This window comes from Gymnodraco acuticeps, unplaced genomic scaffold, assembly GCF_902827175.1.
Source record: "Gymnodraco acuticeps unplaced genomic scaffold, fGymAcu1.1, whole genome shotgun sequence".
In the NCBI taxonomy this organism is placed as follows: domain Eukaryota; kingdom Metazoa; phylum Chordata; class Actinopteri; order Perciformes; family Bathydraconidae; genus Gymnodraco; species Gymnodraco acuticeps.
In genome coordinates, this window is record NW_022992351.1 from 331,544 (window position 1) to 354,372 (window position 22,829).

Genomic DNA, 22,829 nt, shown 5'->3' on the forward strand with positions numbered 1-22,829 from the left:
CAAGTTTTCTGAGCAGTTCTACTTGCGATTGTCCACAGCAGAGCTTGAGAATAGCGTCCTCTCAGGACAGAGCCTAATTAGATGTTTTCGGTGGTACAGACATGGAGGGTCCCCTCACCTAACCACAGGGCACCTTTTCAGAAAGGGGACACACACTTTGATGTTCAACTTTGAATGTGTGTCCATGATGTCATGTGTTCAGCATTTGGTTTTTAAAACCTTGGTCTGTTGTTATGTTAGTGAGCTACGAGACTGAGCATGCAGGCTGGTATACATACTATGATTTGACTCTTCCTCTGGGGGAAGAGGCTGTTTGCCAGGAAATCACACAAAAGAATGTATGTGTCTGTGTTTTGACAGATCCTTGCAATTCACATACCACATTTTAAACTGTTTTTTTAAATATAAACATACAAAAAAATTGTTTAAACAACCCTTAAAATAAAAGGAAAAAATACAATAGAACTAAAATACAGCAAGTAAGGACTAAATGCAGCAAACAAGTAAACTATTTCACTTTAATAGTTAAACTTTTAAAGAAATAATAGCATTCATAGTCATAGAGAAAATAAAAAAATGTTTAATTCAGGAGAGACTATCCTTCTATCAGTTACTTCACATATCTGAGTACACATTTTGTACTGTGTGAGTGTGTGTGGACATGAAAAGAGTGAGGAAAGCAAGTGTTGTAGTGTGAAGGTTTTTGAATGATAGAACAAAAGAAAAAACATCCCTTGATGACATTTTTAGGTTGACTAATTATAGAAGTCCTTTTCTGTGTGTGATCATGAAGACGCATTTCAGTCAGATACATGAGTGTGAGGGGGTGTTTTTGTTTACATACAGTTTGTATCTATGTTGCATGTGCAAATGTGTGTCTGCGTGTGTGTTCCTGGTCTGATAAGGGGGATGAGTTTTCCCTGGTCTGTTGTCTCTTTCATCAGCAGACGAGTGACAGGTTCCCAGGGTCAAATGGATGACCCTGCCTGTGTACTGTCATTAAACAGTTATATCACCACCTAATTATACTGTCCTGCTGCACCGACACAGGCATTGAACCCCAGCACCGAGATGCTAAGTGAAAAAGAGACGGTCTTTGATGAGAAGAAGCAAAAGAACAGACAGGGAGACTGAGGGCATGTCTGGGCACCAGTCGGTGGTCAAAGCCAAATCTGGCCAGACAGACTTGGAGCGCTGTCCAGCTCCCCTTTCCAGAAACTCAGATGAGAGTTGACATAAATTAGAGCAAAGGCTCACAATGACTTAAGGGGGATTGTGTGTGTGTGTGTGTGGTGTGTGTGGGGGAGTGTTTGTGTGCACATAGACACTGTTTTTGTTTCTCTTTATTAGTAACGCTAGGCAACAACGATGGCAGTGGCTCCATACACCTGCAGTTCAGCATGCCAATGTGCCAATCAGACCCCAAAAAACACACACACACACACACACACACACACACACACACACACACACACACACACACACACACACACACACACACACACACACACACACACACACACAGACTCTGTGCCCACCTGGCCCTGCATGGTACGGCTGAGCAGTGGCCTGAAGAATCCTGTCTTTGTTTCCTCTGCAGTTTAAAAGAGTGTCTTAAGATCTCTTTTTCTCCTTCTCTGTGGGTAATTGTTTTGGGCCCCGTCCACACGGACACGAAACGGGTTGTATCTGCTACAGTTCTCTATCGTATGGACGGTTCGTCCACACAAGGCCGTAACGGAACCACGGAAACTGAGCCCTCTAACGGTAACGGGTCCCAAGGTGGGTAGATCTGCGGACGAAACGCTCTGGGGGGCCTAACGGCTCCGTGTGTGCGTCCTATACGATCATTTCCTCATAACGATGAAGCCATAGCCCCGTCTCTCCCCACCTCTGCTACAGATGTCTACCACAACCATCAGCAACAAGTGGACATGGAGAACTACATGAACTAAATGTTGCTAAATCCACCGCGGAGAATAAACAGAAGGGCAACCATGGCAACCATGCTCAGGGGGGTCTTCTCCGCTGCTTTTGGTGTATTTTGTGGCGGAAGTACAGCGCCACTTACAGGCCCGGCATATGTACTACAGCGGGTCGAGCGGTCTCATGTGGATGGACACGTTTCTTGAGCCGATACCGTGAGGACGGAAGACTTTTTCGATATCGAATTCGATTAGTTTTTGTTTTCGTCTCCGTGTAGATGCAGCCTTAATCTCTAAACTTTTGTCTCACTTTCTCGACCACAGCGTTAATTATCTCCATCTCACCCCCTCCATTGTCTGTCTGTCTCTCTTTTTTTCACACTTCATTCATTTATAGCCCAGAAGACAGGCAGATCTATTCACTGGGGTCCACTCAGTGCTTAAAGTGTTTAAACACCACTGGTTGTGAGGGGCAGAGCTCAGGGAGGGGGTAGTGGACACCCACTCTATTCCACTGCAAGTCTCCAATAGCCAATACACACTTTGTTACAATAGAAACACTAGAGTCCTTTACCCTCCCTGCTTCATTACATCCTGATGGAGGCTGATTGCCGCTGTTGGTTTGGCTATAAGCCAGCATATCTCCAGACAGGGGGCAACTGTTGAAAGATATTTATGTGATAAACCAAAGGTGGTTATTTCAATGATGTGTGTGGTTATGGTTTCCCCATAATTAAGCCCATGAAGGTTTGCTTTTTATCAGTTGGCAGAAGTTGAAAGTGTTATGAACATTATTTATTTAAGTTTGACGGTGCTGTGCTTAAGTATATCCATGATATGCCCCTTTGTACTTGTACCCTTTACAATTCTGGGGCATTCTTTACTTTTACTCGACTACAATAGATACATTGCAGATTTAGATTTAACATACAAAACATATGGCTCGACATATGATTAGTTGTTACAGATTAAAGTATCCAACCGTATGAAATGGTACAAGTTAGCTCCATCTCCTCTAGCTTCAGCATCACTATGTCTCATCATTAATGATTTTCTAATTTTGCAATAAGCCAGGTCATAAACCAGTTGTAATAAATGCATATCAGACTGGACAATCTGCAGCCCTTCCAGAAGTAATACAAATGCTGAAAAGGAAAAGCAAGATATACTGAAGCAGGACATATCCCAGCCAAAGGCATGTTTCAATATGGCAACCAAACATTTGTTCTTACAAATGATACATTAATTATGATTGCTGAAGCATGAAGACATTATTAACCACAATTAAATGAAAAGCTATATTTATCAATAACAATACAATGATATGTTCTTATGGGCAATCCTAAAAAAATAGTTAATGAACTGTTAGTGCTTTCAGTCCCGTTCGACTTTGTCAAATATTGAATGCAAGGTTTGTACTTATATAGTAAAATGTTCGCGTCATGGTGTTGATACGTGTAGCCTACTTAATAAAGGGTCTATCACGGTTAGCCTATATATTTGTAAGTTGAAATTAATGCGAGCCTTCACAGCGTTGGTATCAGGGGGTTAACTCAGAGGTGTCAGCGGGCTGTCCCTCTTGCTGATTAGAGTTTTAAGAGTGTGAAAATGTCTTTGAGGTGTCGCATCAGAGAATGTGATGACTGCGTTTTTTTTTATCCTGCGGCTGAACGCGTGGTAAAGCCTTTATGTGTTTTTTAGTAAAGGCACAGCTGGTCGCGATCAGCGAAACGGGGGCCGGAGGAGGAGGAATTTGGGGTGTTGCCTTTCTATCCATGCCTCCCTTCCATGCTCATCGCCTCCTCCCTCGCTCCCCCCTCCCTGGCTGAGCGTGTGTGTGAGAGAGTGTGTGAGAGTGGAGGCACTGCGGGAGCGGGGCAGTCAGTTAACGCTGCTGACTCTCACAGGCGGTTCCCTGTTATCAGCGGCGGAAAGCACCGGGTGGATTTTTCTCTCTCTTCTCTCAGTGCCGGGATATGCCAAACGGAAACAAAGCGGTGTGAGAAGCTGGACAGTTGTAGAATGAGCGGGCGCGTGCTGAACGGGAAAATGCTGCAACTCCCGGCTCCGCAGCGCGCGGGGAGGACAATGCACTTTCTGTCAAGGTAATAGATGCGATCTCATGTGAGTGAGAATGCCGGGGGTGACGCTCATTGACACACTGGTGACATTGGTTTTGATAGTTTTTTTTATCGCTATACAAGAGTGAGGTCTGATAGTGGTGAATGTGTTGAAGAAGCTCAGTGCGTAAAAAGCCGCAGCATGTCTCATTGATAAAACTCTTAACAGCTGCATAGTGGTGTAACATTATTGTAACCGGCACATTAGGCTGCTTTAGGATACAGTCTCTCAGTCTAGACACAGAGTATGGTGAGCGTATATATGGAGCTATAGTCTGCACAGCATAAAGGCACAGACCTCAATGCGCAAATGTTGAATCAGCACTGTCTTAAAATTACGGTTAATGTATCCCATAAGAAGCAGCATTTAAAACGCACTATGATTGCCTTAGCCTAAAAGGACTGTCAATGCAACGGGAACTGCATTACTGCAAATCATCTAATGACACTAGTAAAGTACTGATGGATTGGAATACTGCATGTGTACGCGCATAATGTGTGTGCGCGCCTTAAGTGTTTCTGTGATTTACGGTCGGCTGTCCATTGTTTAAAACTGCATGCGATGATGACAACTGATGTGCTGGGGTCTGGTGGGCGGCAGAGGCAGGTATGCATGTGAGTGGGTGGGTGTGTTCACATTGATCCGCTGCGGGACCGAGCCGCATTCTGAACGTCTGACCTACATTTTGAAAGACGCCTTCTCCCGTATTTGTGCTGTGATTGGGTGAACAGCAGCAAGCCTCCTCAGTACCATCTTTGTGCCCACACATTGAAATTGTATACATGTATATATCTTTATGTGGGCTAATAGGCCTGCTGGTATGAGTGAGCTATTGGGGACTGAGGAGATGTACAGTATGAAAGACTTGTATTGTGACATAGCAAATAAGTAATATATTGAGAAGTATCTGTGGATGCATTAAGACAACATGGAAAGAGATGTTGTTATTGATTGTGTGTGTGGCTGTGTGTGTAAGGGAAGGTTTGAGGGTTTGGTGGGGGTCAACTTTGCTCTTTTTGGTCGACTGACCCCTAGAGCATCCATCGACCCCTTTATGTAAACCCATTAGAGCAGAGTGGCCTGATATTGGGGCATTAGACACACAATCAAAGCACACAAACACTTTCATGAGTAATCCATCGACACACACTTATTTTCAGTTTTAGTCCCAGAGGCCCAGCCACACTGTTTTTATCTGTGTGTTTGAGTTGGTCATGTGTTCTTAAACGGACTGGCTGTCAAAAGGCTGATAAACAATGATGGAGAGCAGAGGTGGTATTAGTAAGAGTATGTGTCGCGGCACATGTAGTGTGGGTGTCAGAATGTGTGCACATGCGTCTGTTTAACGAAACATTAAACATCCATCATTATCTAACAAGTTCCAGACAGCACAATGTTATGATCAACTGTATTAGTCATATTGAAAGCAAGCCAACATTAACTTGTCTGTCTTGTGTGTGTTGTCAACTGAACAATATACAACAGCCTGCTCAGCAGGGCCCACCCCTATCTAGATCCACCGCAGATTACCAGCAGGAACTTGTTCCAAAAGGCTGATTTGCAACTTGATGACATCACTGATTTGTGTTTGTCACACCCAAATCCTCTTTGATTTAAAAAAAATTAAATAAAAATGGCACACTGGTCACTTTGATTCAAACCAGGCTTGTGTCATAGCTGATGTCATGCAGCTGTTTATGGGAAGTGTTGGTCACTGCAGCTCTGATTTGTTGAATGCATTAACAGTTTCTTGCCATCACATCAGCTGCTTCATTTGAGACCCACTCTGGTAATTAGAGCTGAAGTCCGTAATGTTTTAAATTAGTATATCTTCATTATATCCATCTGTTTGGTGGGGAGCAGTGAGATGGTACATTCACCACGCTATTGAAAAATGTAAACGGGTTAGTCAGGTGGCACCTGTCAGCTGACAGCTCCAATGTTCTCTAACTTTGTCAATTTTGTAAATAAAGCTGTTTGTTATTTACGCACACAAACACACAAATGTTTTTGAGTAAAGGGTAAAAAACAGATCAAGTTGTTTTGGAAACAAACTTTGCTGACTCAGACAATTGATAAACTAGACTTGGGTCAACGGCCTGTTGGCGAAGTTGTCGCACCCTCGTGCTTCCTGAACAGGTTTTATTAATCCTTAGCGCACCTACATGTCCACCCACCGGCAGATACATCTTAAAAGATTGGACATTAAAAGCCTTCTATCAACACAGGCGTATGATTTAAAGAAAAAATATGTCTGTACACATTGAAACTGCAGAGTAATGTCAAAACTATTTAAATCTCTTCTACTGGGTGTGCAGACGCTTGATACAGCACCAGACTAACCACGCCAGTTTATGTCTAACATTTTCACAAAGGCTTTACTTTACTTACTCCCCATTGAAAGTCTTTTTAGGTCCATTCACACACGGGTTAATTTTGGATGTCAAAACAGTTAAGGTCAGTGCATGAAAGACCAATATGGAGAAGAACACATGACCACAAGTGTTCTGCGGCCTCTGACTCTTGTTGTTAAGTGAACAACTTGACTTGCACTGCCTACAAGGTCATTAGGGAGACCTGGGAGCGAAACAACAGATGCTTGTTGTAACCTGTGCTTGTAAGACACATGCACCTACTATTTTTTATTGGACACACAGGAGCCTGTGTTCACAAACAGAGCTCATATTTTCTTGAGGTGGTGTTCCTGTGGTTTAGTGAGTTTCTCTGTTACATCAAAGTCAGAGCAGGACCTACAGCCAGACAACAGTGCACCGTAACAGGCTAAGAGAGAAAGCTAAGCCTAACCTCAAAGACCATGGAAGGAAATAACCTCTGGATGTCATTTTCACCTGATATGGAAGTACTTTTAGGAAATATAGAGTTAGTTAAAAGTGCACACAATGTCCTGTATTGAAACTTTCAGAGTTTTCTTTGAGTTAAATGGAATGTGAGACCATTGGCAACAAACTCAAAGCTGCAGCTTCTGGTTTTATGGAACCTCTGTACCGGTCACTATATTTTTGTGTGTGTCTGTGCACTTGTGTGATGGTATGCATATGTGCGTCTGCATATGTTGGAGGATTAGGGAGTGGGAACCCAGAATACACTCGCTGGAATGTGAAATGTGTGTTTTGAGCGGCCCGAGGGCAAGGAATGTCTACAGAAACTCACTGTAACAACTTGAAGTGGCATGAACGGAGTGCGTGTGTTAACAGTGACAGCAGGTGATGGGTGCAGGCCCCCGCTGGGTGCGCCCCCAGGGCCGGTCAGTCGCCACCACATGTGTTCCAGAATGCGCGCAAAAAAAACATACAGCGGCCTGTCTGTCCACCCCACAGCATGGGAGTAATGTGTGTGTTTTAATAGTTGTCTGTTCTATCTCAGCCAGAAGACGTGAAAGAGTATCTCATCTCCAGTCAATGGGCCTTTCATTCTTTTTTGTTCAGGTGTTGTTTGGACAACCTTTGGCAGGTGCTTACCAGCGCTCTACTCTGATCTGTAGCCTCTTTGTGTAGCATGGTGTGATTTAAACATAACAATAACATACAATCATATTTAATTCAAATGTTCTCACTTTCCCACTTTCTTTTTATTTATGTCCAAACATATCTTCTCTTAAAACCAACTTGAGAGATACAGCTTTGCGCCTTAAGTACCATCAGCCTACAATCCACTTATCCACGCCTGTCAGCACAACATTTTACATCTCACAGCAAAAGGAAAACTGACTGCTGTTGTCTGTACTAATCTGCGGGATTAACACATAATCAAGTTGTGACAGTAGCTAATTAACTGTCGTCATTAGGAAATACAAAACTGACCATAACGTTATAGGCAGAGGAGGGAAAAATATGTCTTTGTGCTGGGAGAGGATGCACCCTGACATGTTATTTACAGATTTGTAGCAGTTGTTGTGACTGAGGCATGTTGAGCCACTGCCCTTTTCCCAAGAATGGCTTAGATCAAGCTCCCTTCATAGCTCCCCCATCTGCTGTACTATATGTGCATGCATATGTGTGTGTGACAGTGTGAGCTGGACGGAGATAGTTCCCTGTTGTGATGCATTTGATAATGCTTCAACGGCAGTTTCCTCATTACTGTAAATGAACACCATCGTACAATTTTCTGTCAATATCAGTATTAAACTTGGCTCTGTGCAACATAGTCTCTTCCTAAAACCGGGTTAGCTGTATTGCCTTTCATTCTTTGTTGTCGTTGACATGTCTGGAGGGAGCCCAGAGGAAATTCTACCCCAGGATCCAGCCCCTGTCCCGGGCCTCTGCGTGCCGGGGTTCCCCTTGTTAGCCCCGCCCCAGTTCTTAGCCCTTGAGTTGAGGCTGGGAAGCGCTCCACACTGAACCCCAGACTGAACTACTTATGGAGGTGATTTAAAACGCTGTTCCACCTTGTCCCGGGAGTGCTGTCCCTCTTCTGCTTCCTGCTCTCGTGTAGAGAAGAAAAGGACTTTGGAAGAAGCTCAGGGTACTTGTGGAGTCAAGGGTTATTGGGTCATATTTGAGCTCTGCTGGTCACCACATTCATAACACACTTAGAAATGTTAAAGTATTGTGAAATCTAGCATGTGTGACCTTATTTCTTGTACTCTTTACACCAAACATCACTGAGTGGAGGAAATGTTAAACTATTCTCTCTCATTCTTATTTAGAAGTTTTGCAATTCATGCTAAAGTTGAAAGGGAATAGTTGATATTGTGGCTGCACATATAGCCCTGCATCAGCAGTGTTTAGACTGGGGGCAGTAACCTTTCAACTTTAACCTTGTTTCAGCTTAGTGAGAAATAGAAGTACAACAAAGAGCAGTTTGTGTCTGGTGCCTCTCAAAGAATCATCCCCACACCTCTCCTTGCTCCTTCTGTTTTTCCTTATTGGGGCTTACAATGTGAGAAGATCAAGCTGACCTAGTTGGCGTCAGCATGATCAACAGTCACACACGTTTTGGATCCAAGAGTATTTCACCACTCAAAGTTCCTTATATGAAGCGTGGAGCCTTCCACCGTTCCGTCTGTCCTGTTTCATTTCACGGGGAAGAAGAGCCAAGTGGACGTGTTGAACTCTGAGCAAACCTCGTCCCTCCACCCTGGGGAGGTCATGAAGAGGGAAGAGATTAAAAGATAGATTTGCTGTCTGGGGAGAATTTTGCTGAAGCAATTTCTTCTTTTCCTAAGCTGTAAAGTTTTAACCAATCTATTTCCACCTCCCCCACACTCAGGAGCCCTGATGCGTCTTAGTGCCTTTTCAGTGCAGTGACTTTCCATCAAAAAGCCCTAAGCATTTGCAGAATGTGTCCCCATCCCTGGAAGGAAACCTTGGAAGAATAATGTTCCTCCACACACAGACACACACCTTAAAGCCAATAATACACAATATAGAGTAACCCTCAGTGGAGCAGTGACCTGAGCATAGCTGCCGTTTCCAGCATCTACTAACATCACACACTTCTGACAGCTAATTCAAGCTTCTCTCCAAGGGACAATGTCAATTTAGTGCAATCGGATGTGTGTGTGTTTGTGTCGGATGTCTCTGCGCTTGTGAGTGTGTGTGTGTTTGTGTGTTTGTGTCGGATGTCTTTTTATTTTTATTTAATCTTTATTCAACCAGATAAAAGCATTGAGATAAAATCTCATTTGCAATGCTGACCTGGCCAAGAAGGCAGCAACGTCACACATAATCTCTGCGTTTGTGAGTGTGTATGTGTGTGTGTGTTTGTGTCCTAAACCCCCAGGCCATTGCTGGATCTGCCTGTCAAAAGTGATGGCCATTTAGGGATGTGACCTCGTATTTCCCTCCATAGACACCCCCCCCCACACACACACACACACACACATATATATATATATATATATATATATATATATATATACACTTAACGGACCACTAGCCGCGGACCCTGGTCTGCTCTGATCCTGTTGGCAGATGGAATTAACAGTAATTACGAGCTCATTAACTCCAGCCCTTTCTGTAATCCTCTATAATGCCCAAATACTGTGTGTGTGTGTGTGTGTGTGTGTGTGTGTGTGTGTGTGTGTGTGTGTGTGTGTGTGTGTGTGTGTGTGTGTGTGTGTGTGTGTGTGTGTGTGTGTGTGTGTGTGTGTGTGTGTGTGTGTGTGTGTGTGTGTGTGTGTGTGTGTCTCTGTGTCTGTGTGTGTGCGCAAAAGACTGTCTAAGCAGTCATCACACATTGTTCCATTTCACATCATGGAAAACGGAACAGAAAGGAAATAATAAATAATAACGCTAAAGAGGAAATTAATTTCTCGTTTTATTATGTACTAAACGGCCAGCTGCTTGCACAATGTCGTTTTTAAGTCAGTCTTGTCAATGATTTACTGTTAGTGTTTGACAATACAACTCAGTAGAGAATCTCTATTGGGTTGCTAATTAAAAGCCATTTTCTTACAGCTGATTAGTCATACTCTAAGTTCCCAAGTGCCCAGACAACATGTCATAATACAAAAATGGCAATTTAGGAGTGAAACTAAAAGTTAGCACAGCGTGTATAGCAGTGTGTCTTTTCTGAGAACATACTGTGACTGCACTGCAGCAGATGGATGATACTTTATTAGAATAAGGAACTGAAATGACATTTATAATCATCTGCCTGCATCTGAAGTCTGCATCCCAGACAGGAAATGTACACCATGATCACCATAGACACAATATTACAGTCTGCAGTGGCTGTCTTTACTTTACCTCCTGTGTCAGACTTTGAGGCTTTCAAGATATAAGAAGGGCTTGGCCTGCAGATGGATTTTTTCATAGCCGTATATGGTGCAGCAGTGAAGGATGACTAAAATATATTTGACCTACAGATAGTTTGAAAAGCTTATCCAACCACACATACTAAATCTATAACGTCCCAACTTCTCCTATGTCTTCTTACCAAAACATTTTGTTAGAATAGTCTGTTATATGCTTGAGTACATTTTTATATCATTTATTTAATCTCAAAAGAGACAATTTACTCCACGTTCAAAATTAGCATAAAGGCAGTCCTTGTCTGGTGTTGTCAGGCATCCCACAATAATAATTATAATGATTATAATAATACAACTGAATGTACAATAGTTAAATACATAATACACATAAGCCACCAAGGTGAATCACAAATCTGAGGTGTGTGTGAGTGTGTGTACAGTCATTGTGTGTGTTGGCTTCCTGACGATAAGCTGCTGTAGTGGTCCAGGGACCCATATTGTTAGCCATCTGTGCACACAGGCCACATATTCTCTCTCTTCCAATCTCATCAGGTGAATGCCCACCCATGGAAATTAGATTTTAAGATCACACACAAAATCAGCAGGATTTATACTATAACAATTGTGAGGTTTAATTTACAGTACAGCATTTTTAAATACTTTTCCAGTTGGTCAGTGCATCCACAACTGTGTTAATGGAGAATAAGCATCAAGGTGTGGCCCCTTCCCGTGCAAATTGGTCATTTGATCCTTTGAATGTGTGTGTGGATGTGTGTTACAACAGGCTCAAACGTCCCTGTTGCATCCACTTTTATGCCTCCAGACTGAATCCAGACAAATATCCAGAAAGGAAATCCATATTGTTGCTGTCAAATATCAAATGTTCCTCTTAAGTTGACCACTTAGTTGATCCCTTCCATTGAGATTGTGTTTGTCAAATTTTGTAAAGATGATTAATTATTTATTAACCGCTGCTGTGAAGTGAAACGTTGTATTTTTGTGTTAAAGTTGGATCTTGTATTTAAGTTGGTTGGTTTTTGTGTATAGGCAGATTTGTCCTCTCTATGTCCCTCACGTGACACAGAGGCCATGTCCCCTGCTGTTTTCTGCCTCTGCAAACAGATGTGAGATCTCTCTGCGTTGTACAGACAATGCACCTCTACGTATAGCACCAGTCTCACATATTTAGTCTTAAGAGATCTAATGATTTCAGCAGGCCTTTCATGTGTGCCCCCTCCGGTTTGTGAGCCGACTGCCCAATGCCAGCCTGGCAGTGCCCTACTTTCCATTTGCCTGAAAAAGCATCACTAGCACCAGGAACTCGTCTGATATAGCCATTTTGGGTTCTGCCATGTGACACTGGGGATTTTAATAGGAATGGAAAGTTCCTGTCTATTGTAGGACTGCAGAAACACTTTCCATGCTTTTACGAAACCGAGACAGACGGTGTCAAAATATCATCCCGAATAGAATGTGTTTAACCCCATGAGGGTAAAAAGAGTTGAACCCCTTTACTCATCTCACCATTACATTTGAACTGCTTCATTCACTAGATCTTAGCCTTTAGGTTCTGTTTATGTAATATTGCTATCATGTGCGTTAAAGGGTTTTCTGGTTAACAAGAATGTTATGTTTACATTTATTACCACTGTAAGCATTGTATGACCCCTTAAGGCCTAATAAACGTCTCATAAAATGTGCCTTAAAGGGGACAGTACTAAACATTTATAATCATTTCACCTTGCTGGTCCGGTTAAATATTTGGCTTTTGTTTCTAAGTGAGCTATAATTAGATAGCAAGATTGATAATGACATTTTGCTTCTCCTTGGTATTGATCCGTCATTTACTGGCAGGCTTTGTATAAGTGCACTAACATTCTCTATTTGACTATTTGACTTTGACTATTGATCAGGTAATTACTTTGTTGTTGTTTTGTTATTCCTTTCTTTGTTTGACAGGAAGACTGTCTCTTTCCATTATCACTACCCATCTCATAACTATGCAGCAAAGTCAAGCATTACTTTGTTGTATCCATTTAGATTCTTATCACAACAAAGCGGAGTATCACATTCCTTTAAATTGCCTCCATGCAGTTTTAACAAATCTTTGTTGAGATGGAACAGCTTATCAACCAATACTGTTAAGTCTGCTCCCTGGGCCTGGCAAGACTCCCAGCAATCACTGCTCCCACAAACCGCAGGCAAAGCTGCTTTGTCAGTAGCTTTTTCTCCCTCCTGGTGTAGTGTATTTCTTTCTTTTACCCATCCCTCACCCTCAGAGAGGTCAGGAGAGAAGAGGAGACAGAGCGAGAAGGGAGGCAGAGCTCTCATAATGAGCAGCAAAAAAAGGCCATTCACATTGAGACCGGAGCAATTAGCTCCATCGTCTGAATAGTGGAGGAACACAGAAAGAAGCTTGTTAATAAAAGCTGACTATTAAGCTCAGCAGTAGCTATTCAGCGATTCTCTTGATATTTTCAGAGGCTCAGTGTTTGTGTGGGTGTGCGGGCTCTCTGCAGACGTTGAGGGACAAAGAAATCATGTCTCTGTGAAAGAAGGATGTTGTTGGTAATGACCACCATGACCTTTATCAAATCAAGAACATTTAAATAAAATATTCAAAGCATTTGAAATATTCTGCTGCTTGCGTTATATATTGTCACTTTCTGAGTGATGACGTAATCTAAGTTTGCTCTGGAGTCATTGTGGCTTTTAGAGTAGGAAAGCACTTGTGTCCCGCTGGCTCGGGGACAGTGTTCAGTGTGTCCATGTGGCATATCCTCAGCTCAGAGGGATGATGCATTTTGCACATGGTGCAGAGATGGAAATCTTCGGTCAGGTGAAGGTGAAGAATGACTTTAATCAAGCTCTTCTCAGAATAATTGACACTTATTGCAGCCTAAATCGAATCAAGATTGATATTCATTTTGATCATGGGATTATAGTCACAGGTTCCCATTTTTCAATGACCTGCTCCTCTCCCTCCAGCTGTGCTCGAAAGCTTGTGATCTGGTTTAAAGTCACAATAGCCCAATGTAATTTAACATCCAAAAGGGCATTCGAATGTGGTTTATGGCCATGATTTACGCTCTGTCCTTTAATAAATCACACAATAATATATATATGTGTTTCAAATCTGTAGCTGCTGGGTGATATTTTGAGTCTTGAATGAAGATATAATTTAAGGCTGGCTTTTTAAAATGAATACAAATGTGACAGGGAAGTAGCTTTAAAATGGTGCTGGCTGTAAGACATAAGCTTATTTATGAAAGGGGTGATGTAGATGAATTGGGTGCTAATATTATCCCCCAGTCTCTGCAGCTGCTGCTAAAGAATGAAAAAAGATAAGGTGGAGTGAGGAGAGATTGTAACAGGAGTTTTTTAAAAAGCTGCTGGTGGAAGTTTTTAGGGAGAGTTGAGAGACCTCTTGAAAGAGTTCCTCATCTCCTGAGATTTTGAGGATGTTTTCTAGGTCTTCAACAGCACTTCTCTTTCCACTTTAGCTCTCTCCTTTCTCCTCCCTCACAAGCCACTTCAGCCTCTACTCTTTAGTACCTCGTGGTTCATCGCCCTCTTTTCAAGCTTCCTTTTATCCTTCCTAGTAGAGTTGATGGAGGACTATAGATGGCAAACAAGAGCTGGAAGACATGCTGGTGGATTTGGTGCAGCCGTATTTTGTCGAAAGCTGATGGAAAGATATCAGGTTTTGGCCTCGAAATGAGAACTATAGGTTACTTACGTAACCCCAGTTCTCAGAGTAACATGAAGTGAGATGTCTCACTATGGGATGCGCCTCATTGCGGAGCAAACAGAAGCATCAATCTCATTACGCCAATCCTGATTGGCTGGTGATCTTGACGTCAGCGTCAGGGAATTCACCCCCTATAAGTAGCTTGCGCCACGACGCATGCGTCATTCAAAATAAGCACCTCTTCTCGCTTCACCATAGCAAGGAGGGCCGTCTGGTGAGACTTCTCATTTCATGTTACTCTGAGAACTGGGGTTACGTAAGTAACCTATAGTTCTCATTCATAACACTCCGTTCGATGTCTCACTATGGGAAATTGTAGCTCCCGTATTGTCAGACGAGCTTATCTCGAAAATCACCAAACCAACCAGAACTTAACAGGTAGAGCTCTGACTCAACCAGGTGCCCAGCACTGCTTGAGTCACACTGGGAGCAGAACGTCCAGCCTGTTAAGAGGCGGACAGAAGTGAGCGGCGAGGACCAGCTCGCCGCTGCACCAATGTCTTGGATGGGAGACATCCTGGACAGAGTCCAGGATGCAGCCAGACCCTGAGTCGAAAGAGCTCGCGGACCCGAGGGTGCCTGCGAACTCTGACTCGTATGAGCCCCAAAGCAATTGCTTCCACAAATCAGTGGGAGAGCCGTTGCTTAGTAACAGGCTTGCCCTTATAAGGGTTAGCCCAGGACACAAGGGGTTGGTCATTATGACGAAGCACCCTTGATCTGTCCCTGTACGTGCGTAAAGCACGGGCTGGACACGGCAAATCCGGCCGCTGTTCCCCGGAGGAATACAGTGGCAGGGAGGATGCCTTAATGTCAAATGTGGTACCTGAACCAACCGCCTTAAGATAAAGGCAGGGTTGGGCTTTAACCACACTCTGTTTACCCTGGGGTGAACTGAGTGCATGAAGACTGTACAGATAGTGCATGAGTGCCACTGGCTCGCTTGGCAGCTGCCAGGGTCAGCTTCATGTCACACTGTATTCAGATTGTACCACTCACGGGCCAGGCCCATAGAGCCAAGCGCTCTGGGTGTGGGTGAAAGATCGCCCCCCCCCCGCTTGGGACAGTATGTCCCTGCGTAGTGGGAGCTGCCATGGCTGCCCGCACAGCAGCTGATATATCTCCGCTAGCCAGTACATAGCTGGCCAGTGCGGAGCTATCAGGATAAGTGTGTGGCGTTGCTCTCTCACTCTGGCCAGAGTTGGGGGTATCAGAGCCAGGGGTGGGAACGCGTACAGAAGGCCCGGGGGGCCAATCGTGCGCGAGTGCATCCACGCCTAACGGTGCATTTAGATTGCGCATCGAAAAGAACAGCTGACACTGAGCATTGTCTTTGCGAACAGATCCACCGCGGCTCTGCCGTAACGCACCCACAGCTGGCTCACAATCCTTGGATGTAGAGTCCAGTCTGCATAAAGTGGTATACCTCTGGACAGTAGATCTGCCCCGAGGTTCATCACTCCCGGTACGTGCGTCGCTCTCAGAGAGAGGAGACGTCTACCGCTCCATAGGATCAGTTTGCGCGCCAGTGTGTGTAACTGGAGAGAACGCAAACCCCCTTGGCGGTTAATATACGATATTGTGGTCGTATTGTGATGTCCCCTGAGGAAAGGCAGAAAGCGTTTTAGGGTGAGAAACACAGCTAAAAGCTCCAGGTAATTTATGTGCGCCCGCTGGAGGTCTCTGCTCCAGAGACCCTTCACCGGGCGACCTTCATAAATACCTCCCCAACCTGTCAGACATGCGTCCGTGGTGACCACTTTCCGTGAAAGGACAGCACCCATAGGCACACCTCGTACTAGAAAAGTCGGGTGCAGCCAGTGGCGCAGTGCCATTACGCATTTCACAGTAACCATCACTCTTTAGTTTTAGGGCGGCCACCCAGCGCTGAAACTCCCTCATGTGTAAGCGTCTCAGTCGTACGACCAGGATGGCTGACGCCATGAGCCCCAGCAATCGCAGGCATGATCTGAAGAGAACATGTTTGCGCAGCTGGAAAAGAGCGAGACAAGCTCTGAAAGCTTTCACTCTATCCGCTGACAAGCGAGCTGAAAAGGGCACCGAGTTCAGGCGTAAACCCAGGAAGAGTATAGTCTGCGCGGGGCACAACATGCTCTTCTCTGTATTTATTATGAAACCCAGGTTGAGCAGGTGCTTTACGAGGACATTTGTCTGCGTAACAGCCTCCTGCTACGACTGTGCGAGAAGCAGCCAGTCGTCCAGGTAGGTCGCCAGGCGAATACCCTGTTGTCTTAACGGGGCTATCGCGGCTTCCGTACATCGTACAAACACCCTTGGACTGAGAGACAGACCAAAGGGGAGTACTCTGTATTCATAACAGATCCCCTGAAATGCGAATCTCAGATATTTCCTGTGTGGGTAATATACTGGGATGTGAAAATACGCATCTTTAGGTCGACTGATGTAAAGTCGTCTTGTCGCACGAGCCGCAGCAGAGATGTGTGAGTGAGCATTCTGAACTTATATCTTTTTAGATATTTGTTCAGAGCCTTCAAATCAAGTATTGGCCGAATTCCGTTCCCTCCCCGTTTGGGAACGAGGAAGTACTTGGAATAGAAGCCGCCCTGACTCTGCTCGGCGGGTACAATAGATATAGCCCTCTTTTCTAGGAGTGAGAGAATCTCTCTCTCCAGAATATGGGCTGACTCTTCTCGGGCCTGCGAATGCAGAATGCCTGAGAAGCGAGGGTGGGTGACGGTGACTTGGAGTCTGTAGCTCCGTGTAACTGTCTTGAGAAACCCAAGCAGATGTTGTGAGCATCTCCCGCTGTATGCTCCTTAGAGCCAGCTGAGATGTCACGTCTCTTCCCCTCTGAGTCTCTATTTGTTGTGTTATGGGGCCCTCCAGTGTCTGAGCACTGTGGTGCCCCATTTCGACAATCCCCACCGACACAGCGCATGCGTGTGGCGGTGGTGCCCTTACGGCTCCAGCCGGCACTGCGCATGCGCGTGAGGGTGGTGCCTTCACGACCCCAGCCGGCACTGCGCATGCGCGTGACGGTGGTGCCTTCACGACCCCAGCCGGCACTGCGCATGCGCGTGACGGTGGTGCCTTCACGACCCCAGCCGGCACTGCGCATGCGCGTGACGGTGGTGCCTTCACGACCCCAGCCGGCACTGCGCATGCGCGTGACGGTGGTGCCTTCACAGACCCGTCAATTGTCCGCCCTTTGAGAGAGGCCGTAGCTGCTCTCAGAAGGGGAACAGTTGACGGACTGTTTATAGTTTTTATTGTTTTTCTTTTCATTTTTTCGAGCTGCGCCCTTGGCTCGAAGCCTGGATGCGTCAGCGGAAAATGTTTTATGACAGAAAAATCAATAAGTGTGTGACATGTGTTTATGCGGACTTGAGGATGGTGTTGAGGCATCTCTCGAGGCGGCGGGAACACATTTAGAGCTGGGGAACCGTAGACTTCCAGCTCTGTCACAGAGGGGAGAAGGAGGGGCTGTCACGCCGCTCGCTTCTTCTTCCTCGACTGCTGGCCGAAATTCTGGGTTGGCTGCGCCTGGGCTGCAGCCGGAACCGGAGATTTTCTAGGCCAGCTCGCCCTCGTCCCCTGCCTGGGCTGGGGACGAGGGGCGGATTGCGACCTCTGCGTTTTCGGTATTTTGAACCGAGCAGGGTTCGGGGCAGCTTGGACGAAGGGCTGGGCCCTTCGAGGGAGGCAGAGGTGGAGGGCCTCGTCCTCCTTCTTTTTCGACTTGCATCTCCTCTGCATGGAGGCAAGAGCGGAGCCGAAAATCCCCTCGGGAACGATGGGCATGTCAGGCACATCCTCCTTTTCCCGGTCTGGGAGGTTGGTGAGGTTGAGCCATCTAGCTCTTTCCTGCACCACCATGATCCCCATTGTTTTGCCCGTGGCCTGGACGGCGCAGCGTTGGACACGGAGACAAATGTCTGTGACCGCGGCCAACTCATCCAGAACGGCCGGTCCAGGATTACTCAACATATCCTCAAAGAGCTCCGCTTGGTATGCGGTTAGCAGTGAGGAAATGTTCAGAGCCCTGGCGGACAACGCTGCGGCTCTGTAGGACCGTTCAGTCATGGTCGACTGGAAACGGTCCACCTTCGCTGGCCGCGTGGGGTTCCTGCTTGGTGACGGGCCCATCCTCGGTAGGAGGTGGGCTGCCACCAGCAGTTCCATCGGCGGTATGCGGAGCAGGCCGAGCCTCTGCGGGCGAGACCATGGTGAGGTCTCGCCGGGAGCTCCCGCCTGGTGAGGCGTGGGGCTCCGTTCCCGCGTCTCTTGCCGCCACCGGGTCCCGGCCTGACACGGCGTGGGATCCCGGTTCCGCAGCTGCCGCTGTTAGTGAGCCCCAGACCGACACAGTGAGGAGCTCAGTCTCTGCGGCGGACGCCCCCGTGTCTTGATTGCCAAACGGCGAATCAGTGAACATGAGGGAGTCCTGTTCCAACAAGCTAGCTTGGTGTGCTAGCCGTCGGTGGAGGCTCTTTCGGGTGAAACGGGCACAATGCCCGCACGAGCCGGGGTTGTCGATAGCCTCCTGGGCGTGTTCCAGCCCGAGGCAGGACGAGCAGACCTGGTGTGAGTCTGTGCCTGCTATCTTCAACCCGCAGCCGCATGACCGAGCCTCCGAGTCCCTGACTCCTTTGGTGTGAAGGGGAGAGGCGTCCATCTTGTTCGCCTCGTGGCGTGGAGAGGACCCGCTCGTAACAGGTACGTCGTTGAGAGAAAAAGTGTTACCAACCCGTCCTTAATCCGGAGAAAAAGGGACGGTGTGGGTATTTTGTTCTCAAAGAATATTGACTGGTGTGTCAATATACTTCTAATCCTTTTCTCCTCCGTGAGAGAGAAAAAGAAAAGCGTCCTCGCTACCGTGGTGTCGGTAGTAAGGGGAAGCTAGCTAGCAACAGGTGCGTAGCTAGCTTGAGAAAAATCAAAACCTTACCTTACTTTCCGGGGAAAGAAACGGCGAGGTCGATTTTAATACTAACTGGCGTTAGTCTTACCGTCTTCTTGCGAAGCAGAAGGAGTAGCCGGCGAGCGCCCGTCGACCGAAATGGTTATATTTGGGTTCAGTCTGTGGACCGTTAAGCTTGTCCGGCTACTATAGAGATGTGCTCTGAAGCGAGAAGAGGTGTTTGAATGACGCATGCGTCGTGGCGCAAGCTACTTATAGGGGGTGAATTCCCTGACGCTGACGTCAAGATCACCAGCCAATCAGGATTGGCGTAATGAGATTGATGCTTCTGTTTGCTCCGCGATGAGGCGCATCCCATAGTGAGACATTGAACGGAGTGTTATGAATGAGAACGTGCTTTTTGGCCAACTACTTTAAGACTGACTGGGAAAGTATGCATTTGCATTAGGCCTAAAACCTTCAGCAGATCTTTTATGAGATCTTTTGGAACTTGAGCAAAGGATTCCTACTCACAAAAACCCGTGGTCCATTGAAGTCTGATTGAACATCATTTCTGCAGATTGAAGCTGTCATTGCCAAGACAGTCCGACTGAAATTCACACACATAAACAAACTGTATGATTCCTTATGTTGCTCTTGGCAGTCACATTGTCTCAACCCGCTTTGATTAAGGTCCGTTTATTAAAAGTGAAATAAAATACTTTTATAAAAATACATTCATAAAAAAATGATTAATTTTTCTTTTTTTCCCTTCTTTTTTTAACTTATAAAACCACACTCCAATGGAAACCCAATCTTTTGCAACTCAAATGCCATAACATCCATAGTGCACATATGCAGATACAAAAGATTAAAAATACCAATTTATTTCAACACATCGTCTCAACCCTTACTCTTTCTCTTTACTTTCCGAGAGTATTTCACCTGTTAAGCTGGTGCTGTCTGTAATGTTTGACCCCTGACCTCGTCCCTCTCCTCCGCGGGTTCCTCTTTTTACATCTGTCGTCTGAGTGACACCGAACGCAGCAGACACTGTTTTTGTTCTGTTTCCTATCAGATCTGAATTATATATCATCGTCATCATTCATAAAACACCAACATAGCTTTGAAATGAATAACAGGATATTAATAAAGGTGTAAACCACAGCTGTGTTGAGGACAATTATCTCAAATAAATAAGTTGAGGAATGAATCACATCCACTCCAGATAACAGCAAAGTTTATAAGTTCCTTAGCACATTTCTGTACTCGGGAGTAATAGAAACATCGTATAAAACAGGAATCTCACATCCGCTTTATACAATTACATAATTTTTACAAGGTTGTTAAATCTCTAATTGAGTCTTAAAATGACATATTTTGTTATGAAACGAATTGTTAGATCATCTCTCGGTTGATAAGATAATTCAACTTTTTCTTCTTTCTGAGTTTTAAGTCAAAAATTCAGCAACAAACAATTATATGAGCTTACTATAGTTCTTTAAAGAACTTGTAAACTTTTATTTGAAAACAAAACATGTGGAGCTTTATGACGTTTATATGTTCAGGAAGTGTAAGTCTGCTCTCGGATGTGTCTATTCCAATCGTACATTTGCCCTTTAACCTACTCTGGCATATAGACAACGCAGCGTGACAGCCACTTCAGACGTAAAATCTCGTCTGCTCTTTTTTTGTGTCTACATATCCACAGGCCAGATAGGGAGGGCTTTCCCTTCGTCCCTCTCCCCCTGATCCCCTTCCTCAAGTCCCCCAGGGTACAGAGTGACCCACACAGGCACCCATCCGGAAGGCCCACTCGCTTTCTCTCCCCGGTGCCACAGTATACATGACCTCATTAGCAAGGCCCCACCCTCTTAACGTGTTTTACACTACAGTACGAATATCAGTCTAACCTATTGACCCTAATAAGATACAAAACCCCAACCCCCTAACTTCCTTAGCATGACCTACATAATCTATACGAGCACATGTATACCACATACCAAAACATCAGATGTGTCTTTTTCTCCCCCACTCATTCCTAAAAGTCTTTGTGTTGAACCAGATGAGACATATGTTCCAATTATAATATGCTTGATAGGTCATATTACTGTAGCTATAGAATGTCATATATGTTATCACCGCACAGGAAATGGTCAAACATCAATCAATCACAATTGATTTGTCAAAGCAGAAATCCAAACTGAATTGCTTGAACTGTGCAGTTCTACAGGAGATGAAGAAGTCTATTAAAGATGTAGAAAGGCCAACTTCTCCACTGACCCTAAACAAAATCTAAAAAAATATGATGGAGTCATTAGATATGATAGTATTAGCTTTATTTCATGGGACTAAAATAAGAGAACTGTCTGACAAAACAATAAGTACAACAAACTCAAATATATGCATGGCAAATCAGCAAAATAACAATGAAATTACACAAAAAACTGGATAGTCTCCTAGTTGGTGTTCAGATTCTGGCAGCAACTTCGTAAATGTTTATGGTTTCTTGGTATATGGCACAACAGTAGGTGACCATAGTGACACATTAGCGTATTATTAAATATATCGATATATATTGACCGAACTAGAAAAGGTTTAGTTGAACGTTGAAGAGAAATGGGTACATAAAATGTTCAACATTGGCTCATGAAATAGTTCCTGAAATGCATCAAACATCTGACCTTCTGGGTGCTATTTTTCTTCAATTACATCAATACTTTTGTTTTTGAATATACATAAGTAAGCTCTTTAGAACAGACTCAAGCCGCAACCTGCATGTCAGGATTTTAAGAACAATTAATATTGTGGGTGAAGAGAAAAGCAGCTAAGCAGAGCAGATGTATTCCAAGGGAACAGACTTCACAGTCCTGGCACGGACTCCTCTCCTTCAAGCACTTGTGGGCGCATGCATCAGTGTATGTTCTCCCGTGCTATTTTTGTATGTGTGTGTGGGCTGAGATAATTTCAAGAGCGCTCCAAACTTCAGTTTGCTAGTGTGAAAGTTAAGTATATAGAGCAGGCGGCGTTCTAAATGAGGTCTATGTCTATGAATATTTAATCAAAAGACAAACGGGAAGACATGGAGCCAAGTGAGCCAACCGCTGATGTAACTAAGCCGGTGGAGCTGGGAGAGTTCAAGCAGTGTATAACCTCAAGGCAATATCCAGTTAATTGTTACAGATTGTTTTGTTTTTGTCAGATATTCTTGGGCATAAGAGCATTTGGTGGAATGTGATACTCGATCGATCTTAACAGGGAAACAGAATTAGCTTCTGTCCGCCCTTGGAGTTGGAAAAGATCTGTTGTCTTGATCAAGGACACCTTCAGAAAGCTGGATGCTTGGGGCATTGGGGATTAAACTCCTGTTTCCCAACCGGTGACTTCTACCCAAGCACCGTCTGGATTGAACCTGCAGTACACTAACAGTCTCGC

General features: G+C 44.9%; 1 protein-coding gene across 5 annotated transcripts in view; it reads left to right on the forward strand.

Moving 5' to 3' along the window:
- LOC117541982 (neuron navigator 1-like) overlaps positions 1-22,829 on the forward strand; it is a 95,424-nt gene that overhangs the window by 47,571 nt on the left and 25,024 nt on the right. The gene's annotated exons all lie outside the window — the stretch shown is intronic.